At 28.8% G+C, this 8316-nt stretch overlaps 1 protein-coding gene across 1 annotated transcript in view; it reads left to right on the plus strand.

The window, feature by feature from the left end:
• Window positions 1–3931: 3931 nt before the first annotated feature.
• The window catches only part of LOC100571326 (nose resistant to fluoxetine protein 6-like), a 33093-nt gene continuing 28708 nt past the window's right edge, over window positions 3932–8316 (plus strand). Inside the window, exons 1-2 of the mRNA XM_016806109.2 lie at window positions 3932–4126; window positions 4208–4592. The gene's annotated coding sequence lies outside the window, so the exon portion shown is untranslated. The remainder of the gene's footprint in view (window positions 4127–4207; window positions 4593–8316) is intronic.

The raw sequence follows: 8316 nt of genomic DNA on the forward strand, positions 1-8316 counted from the left end.
GGTGTACAGAATTATTACTATAATTGAGTAGCACTGTAGCATTCTGTGCAGCGAATACCTAAGTCACAAGTGTACCTAGAACTATTGCGTACCTATATCTATGATAAAATTCAAATATTTTAATTATTATTGCCATTATAATATGTTTTAAACTTGAGGAAAGTTATGATCTATTTAAATTATTAAAGATACATTGATTCAATTATATTTTATATGTATTTTAGGTTCAAATGTTGACATAATTCTTTACATTGAATTAAAATATAACACATCCATTACAATTATATGCTCGACAACTAATGTACAGCAGAACACCCTGCAATAGTCCACCTTTATAATATTGATGTTAGTCTGGTAATAATTATTATTTATGTATTGATACGTTTAATTACCTTTTTCTCCTTTTACTTCTTGACTTATGAAACTTGTCCCTGGCATAATGTTTCTTCCTAATATCTTTGAAATGCTGTAAATGTTATATGATACGTCATAATGTCTGTTTTTCGACTATGATGGTTCAAGAGACATTAGTTAATTTCGATAATATCTAATGTCATGGATTAAGATATTACATTACAATACTTATTTATACACTTAACATAAATATATACAGCATACATGTGAGTAAACATTTGGTTGCATTTTTGTTGGAAAAAAACTAGCATGTCTGATATTTTCGTTTTATAAATTAAATTCCATTTAAATTTATAATAAAATAGTATTTGTTGACGGGACACATTTCACAAGCATCACATTATTTATTTTTTTCGAAACCGTCCTTTATTTCAATTGAATATGATAGTGATGTTCAGTTCAAAGAATGTACGATGTACATAAGTAACACATTAGTAGGTATCTAAGATCTAACAATTACTAACTTTTGTTCTAAAATGTGTGAGTGATTTACCGCTGTGAAATTATGAGAATACTGTCTACTTATTAAGATTGACTTTCTCACGTTTTGGATTTTATCCCCCTAACCATCTAAAAAAATTAGATTATCAAGTATTAAGTATTAAATTTTCAAGTATTTTCACTCAACAAATAAAGTTTTATTGACATTCGTAAAAAAAAAACTAATAAAATTGGAAACTGAAAATGTCCCTAAACGGTTGAAAACAAATTAAAATATTTTGAAAATTTTATCATGCACAGAAAATTGAAATATAAACAACCAGTGAATATTTCACGTATAATATTGTCTATACGGTCGTTTGTTTTAAAGTTACACCAAAAACCAAAATCAATTTTCTCGAAAACAGATTTTGCGTATAAATTCCCGTTTTTTCTTCATCGCTATTTCACATCCATAAATTGGTTTTGAATATTCTGATCTAATTATGACTTTAAATGACTTTTGCATGTGCGTGCGTAATATATATTTAGCCAACCGGCGGAAGGAATTGTAAATTGTTGTGGTTCGCGGTTGGTGGTAGGGGAGTATACACACTAATGATAATTTACTACACACACAAAGACGATAAGTAATCACAAGAACGAAATAATTGCCTAAGCACAACTCCTTAAAAGTGACACATTTGCAAGGGCCTTAAAACTATGCTTATATTCTATATAATAATATAATAATATAATAATATAATAAAATAATTTATTTAGCAATAATTGTTTAAAACAGAAGATATATACATATTTGTGATTAAATTGCTTAGCCCAACACTAATGATAAGTTCCTTGTTTTTATGGGCGAGAGTCTCTAAGAGAATAAAAGAAAAATTAATTAAATAAATAATTATGATTATGATCTAGTGATAATTATAGTAGTATGCATCTAAAATTATACTCATATTCGAAATAAATAAATATAATTACGATCTAATAATAAGAATACTATAAATGTTCAATATAATATGTCGGTGTGTGCTTATAACTATACTATAAACTTAATTCTGCTCTTAAAAATCCCTACATTCGTAGCAATCGTACATAGTCGACTGCTAATCGAATGTAATTTGAGTTGATGAGCACGAGCACTTAAAGCTATGCTTAGGTATATTCCAAATAGATAATTATGATTATGATCTATTGATAATTATTATAGAAGTATTCATCTAAAATTATGATTATATTCTAAATAAATAAATATGAATATGATCTAATAGTAATAATAATAATAATATAAATGTGCAATATATTCTAAATAAATAATCATAATTACGATCTAATAATAATAAAAATAATAATAATAATATAAGCGTGCATTAATAGGTACCTACTACAACTATGCTATTATACGATGATAGTCACACAACTATTAATATTGTAAAAGGTGAATATATAATATGTGAATGAATAAAAGTGAGTTTTGTTCGGTGATGCGAAATAATTAATAAGATAATCACACCGAATGCTGGAATAACCCAATAATATACATACTTACATAATACATATATGAACGCATTATCGCGGCTTTGATTGGCAAGAATATTGTCGAAGTGCATATACTGGCGTGGACGTTGTGCATCAGGTCGTCTTGTGGAAAAAAAACTGTCAGCAAGTTGATCCTGTGGGGTCCTTATATAAGATGATTTTGGTGTAATCCCTTCTTCTGATGATCATCGATATCTGCGTTTACGTATTGGTGTGTTTATGATTTTGTCTTCAGCGGTGTGACAAAGGTGCGGCTGGTAATTTATTATGTTATTATATGTCCAAACGTCTTGATCGGAAAATTGTCGAAGTTACAATGTGGTGTCGTCTGGCGCCGTTGATGATTGAATGTTTTGTTTTTACTAAACTTCCGGTCGGAGTGGTGTTGAATATTATTTATGTTTTGCATGTGTCGTGTGTTTGTACGAGGGTGCGTAGATATACGCCTAATGCGTATATAATATATTTATGTATATTGGATCACCCCACATTCCATACGGTCCATCGTTTATTATTTATCCCGTGTTTTTATTTAAGTCTAAATATTATATATTACATTTTTGAATAAACACAAAAATGAAAACCGTTATATTATAACGCGTGAATATCCAATTTCATCAAAATTTAAACATCAGATGATCATTAAAAATATTTTTGGAATTAGGCTCCATATTTTTTATTACAAAAACTCTGGAGCTTTGTATTCAATTTTCAAAAAATTTAATATTATAATATATTTAATATTTTTTTAATCTCCTATACGAAAAAATATTAAGATTTTCATATTATGTTTGTTCTTATTAGAAATTAAATTGCAAATTGTCATTATTTTGAAAATTGAGCAATGTATCATGTATAGAAAATTTTATTTTAAATTTAAACATTTGGTGACAATAATATTATCAAGTACTTAAGTATATACCTAGTGAAAAACTAATTCTGTGTAAAAATTCCCGTTTGTCCTTAATTTTTAAGTAGATTTCCTAATTATTTCTAAGAATTTTCAATATTTTGACTTCTTAAAAGTACCAACTGGATCCAATTTTCTACCAGAAACCGCTGTCAAAGTATAAAATTGAAGTATTTTTTTAACTATACATCGTTTAAATATACACAAATAAAAAACATCATTATAAATTCAATACCGTTCATTATATACATCGTTGTCCGTTCTGCAGTCGAATTAAAAAAAAAGAAATTTCATCTGAACAATCTAACAGTCTATATCAATTTTCTTAAAAATATGAATTTTTTTCACGTTGATGTTGATTATTATTTAATGTAATGATGAGTTCACATGTCGACATAAGATTGCAATATTGTAATCGTTATACATAATACAATATGACATCAAAAGGAAGTCAGCTCAAAATAAACACATCGTATTTAATCGATTGAAATTTTAATTAATTTCACCATGTGATTAGAAGGTGCGTAAGGTGCGTAAGGTGCTTGTATAAATTATTCATGGGTATTTAATTATTTGCACACAATGGTTAGGTGAGGTAAATGGTATATGATATATACTCTTATGATGAACAGTTTAAATAACAAAATTACCATCTATTAAATATTAAAATCACAATTCGTATTTCCCGTTCAACAATATTATTATTCAGCGATTGTGTGATATAGGTGCCTAATACTCATATACCTACTGTGAATTTCAACCCCGAGCGAGGTCTTCCCCGATTATTAGCAAACAATTGTGGTTTCACGCTAATAATAGGAATAAAACGTGTGTAAAACATATGATGATGACCTGTACTCATAATAGTATAATTTGTTTGTAAAATATAAATTTTGATTTTTTTTCCAGATCGTCCCGTAGTGTTTTATTTTTCCACACAAAAATTACTTTAACGAAGAAAATAATAATATTATTTAATTGTATACAATACAAATCCATTATAATATTATTATGTCACGGCTGTCGCTGCTGACGATCGTTTATTTCTTTGCATCTGCGTTTGGATTACTGACCGTTCTATTGCAGTCGGCCGATGGTGCGGCAGCCGACGTCGGTGATCATATTTTGCAGCGGGATGCCGCCACCGATCCGATACCCGGTCTTTGGTTTTCCGATCTGTTTTATCGGGCGCTAGCCAACTTCACTTTGCGGCGGGCGGACGGCATGTCTTGCTGTCGCCAATCCGCCTTGTACGAGGCACATTTGAGCAATCACACCAGTTGGACCGTCAGAAGTGAGTGATTATTATATTGTAATAGGTATATTAATTATTTTCAAATTATTTATGTGTTTTACAAATTCCTTATTAAATAATTAAAATGTACGTTTTTAAATACAGTTCAAAATATTTCACATCGTACACATTAATTTTAGAAATCCCATATAAAAATCTTACATCCATTGTTATTATTCATATAATATAATTATTATAATATATACATTATAATGGTATACCACGCAGATGATAATAACACTTGTATCGTCAGTCCGTGGTTACCTACTCTCAGTGGCGGCTCGTGCATATAGTTGTGCAAGTGTGCGCACACCACATATATTAAGGGGGCTGCAGCGTAATCAATTATAAGGAGTAAAAACTAGGCATTTTATATTTCTGTTTATCTAGGTCTTGTGTATGTGTTGAAAGTAAATAACCATTTAATGTACGTAATTCGTAGTACTGATGACGTTTTATAGGGGCATCATCATAGTAACCGGGATGTACGTCTGTAATTTTACCTACGTATATGCACATATCAAGATATATTGCTTTATAAAACGACAAAGCATAGATAATTTAGTGACAAATTCAAATTTGCAGGGTACTTAATAAACAAAAATCATAAATCTCAAAATTCCTGTTGTAATACCTCCCGGGGGTGATCAGTTGTCTTTTTTTAATTAGCGTAAAACGTATTCTCAGAACTACCAAATATACACAGAAAAATTTGATCAAAATTAGTTGATCTGTTTCGGAGGAGTTCAAACACTAACACACACTGTGACACGAGAATTTAATATATTAGATTATAATATAATATACATTTTTTTCATTCTTATTGGAAAACATTTTATTAAACAACTTTTTTTAATTATAAATTATAATTTTAGTGTGTCTACTATACTAAAGACACAATTTTGTTCAGTGCTAGAATCCTAGGACAAATATCCAGTCGGCTTACTTGCGGGGAACATATATCAAATGGGAGTCTATGACGAATATGTGGATATACGTTATCCAGTGAAAGGACAATGTTGTTTGTCTGAAATAAAATTAATTCCACCAGCAGGAAGAGGTTATAGCTTCAACAGGACGGACAATTTAGACGATTTCGGTCACAGCCATGCATGGAAAACCATACTCGGGATGAGTAGTGTTTGAGGACCTATCTGCCTATTATATACAACTATTCGTTGTTAATTATCACGCTTTATTTGTCCAGATTTTTGTCAAATTTTCGGGATATGGGTTTTTGTGGTTTCATTGCAAATAATTATAATAGAAGGAATTGGATTCGGTCAACTTTTATTTTACAATTTCCAATATTTCTTTAAATTAGTAATACATTTAGGTATTATACATAATTCCCTAATGGTTAGGTTACCTAACCTACAGTAGTTGCATAGACAATATGTATAATAATAATATGATACCTTATGTATAAACATGATTTTAACTTGACGTAGATAAATACCTTCATCTTAGTCTATTATTATATTTCAGTAATCAGTTATAACATACATTTTAAACTTTTATATATAACTTAATCCTTACTACAATATGTTGTGTTTTTTCAGTGGGCCGATTACCAGGACCAAGTACAACGAAATATTTTGAATTTGGGAATATGCATACCGGACGCTTGTTCGGCGTTGGACCTACAGACATCTCTACAAAGCGAATTTGACGAGGCGTTTTCTCCTGAACAGTTCAAAACCGTCGTCAGAGTAGATCCGATTAAGTGCAGAGTCCGCGAAGATAAGTATCCCTACGACACACCGTATTACATGTAATGCAATGTAATTATTATAACGCCATCATTACAATTGTACAACAGAACTATTAGAGTACCTAACTTTAATTTATTATAATCAGGCATTATAAATTATGCACATTGATTTTTAAAATTTCAAAACTATAGGTATACATAGCTAGGGAGCGCATGAAAATCCGAAAAAATGTTGGCCTAAATCACATATTTCAGTCGAAAACAATTTTATTTGACATGTATTTTAGTCGAATGATATTTTATACGACAAATATTTCAGCTGGCAGTATTTTACCCAACAAATATTTTGGTTGACAATATTTTAGATGATTTTATTTCAGCCGGCAATTTTTTAGCGGATAAATATTTGGCCGGAAATATTATAGCCGACAGCTAAATTACGTTTCGGTCAATATAGAATTATGCAAATAGGCAAAAAGATCAAATTATGGTCATTTTCTTCAATGAATATATTAAGTTTCAGATTAATTTATCATTAGAGAGCAGACAAAAAATAAGAGGAATTCCCGATTGTATAGTAACTAATTATTATTATGTATTGTAAACAAATTTTGCATAAATATTTTTAGGCAATTATGATCGTGTTATCTACCTATAGCTCACGGAGTTCATCTTGGCCTTCGGCTGTCGTCTCACGTAATGGTATACCAAAACATATTTCTAAAACAGTGTAGACACTCACAATAATATAATATGAAAATAATCAATTATTATTCATTAATACCTAATAATTAGTAAATCATAAATATCATGATGAAAATATAACCAATTAATGTTATATATATATTATAAGTTGGATATACAATGTTTACATCATAATATTTCATATTAACATTTAACATTTGAGTTGGTACTGTATTAGGATAGTTCTTCAATATAATTTAGTTTTTGGATGAGTAATTTTGTGAAATCGCTGTAATGGTCTTTGATAGTCAAGATCCAGTTCGGTCCAGTTTTACTTAAAATCATGACTATACAAATAGGCATTTCCTCAAAATCGTTCTGCACAAATATCGTGCATGCACCAGATAATAATTATAGCGTTGTTACTTCATACAAATTTAAAATTGTCATCTGTACATAAAATAATAATTTTGTGTTAAGTTACATGTTTTTTGGATATTGTATTTCCATCGTTCAATGCAATTTGTCTATATAGTTAATGAAATGAAAAATGTATTTCTTCTATATACATAGTTACACTTTTTTACTTTTTCATTGAATATAGATAACAATTTATCACAGTCTTCCATATCGCTTGAGCACTGCAGAACATTCACTGAAACTACAATTATAACGTAACATATAGCCACATAGATGACATTAAATTCATATTTGAAAGATAAACGTCGATGTACAAAATTGATTTTAGAGGAGGCTTTCTGTCAGCTTAGTATAATTGAATAATTAAATTTAATAGTTAAAAAGAATTAATTAAAATCGAAATTTATTTTTTCGATAAATAGCTCATAAAAATTAAAAATTGTTAGAAAATTTAAAGTTTCAAGTATCTAGAATAATTTTTGAATTACAATAAAATATTAATTGTTAGATTAATAGAATACAAATTGATAGATGAAAATTCGTTAATTTACCAAAGAAAATCTAATATCGTACAAATTTAAAATTCACACGCTCAAAAATAATTGTGGCAAACTTTTTTTTTTTGTTAAAGGTAGAAACAATTTTGGTAGTCTTCTATCAAAATTTTAGTTACACCAAAAAAATAAAATTGATTTTTTCACAAATTTGTTCAATTAGGTATTGGTTCTACGTTTAAAAAGTAGTGTTAAACCACAATTGAACATTTCATAATGTACATAAACATTTTTAAATATACTTCTTATGAACAAAATATTGAACAATATTATATTAATCATCACAATATTCTAAATTATAATTATGAAATTCTATATTCTATACTTTATTTCACTGCTCGTTCTGTTTGTT

This window comes from Acyrthosiphon pisum, chromosome A3 (genome assembly GCF_005508785.2).
Source record: "Acyrthosiphon pisum isolate AL4f chromosome A3, pea_aphid_22Mar2018_4r6ur, whole genome shotgun sequence".
Classification (NCBI taxonomy): Eukaryota; Metazoa; Arthropoda; class Insecta; order Hemiptera; family Aphididae; genus Acyrthosiphon; species Acyrthosiphon pisum.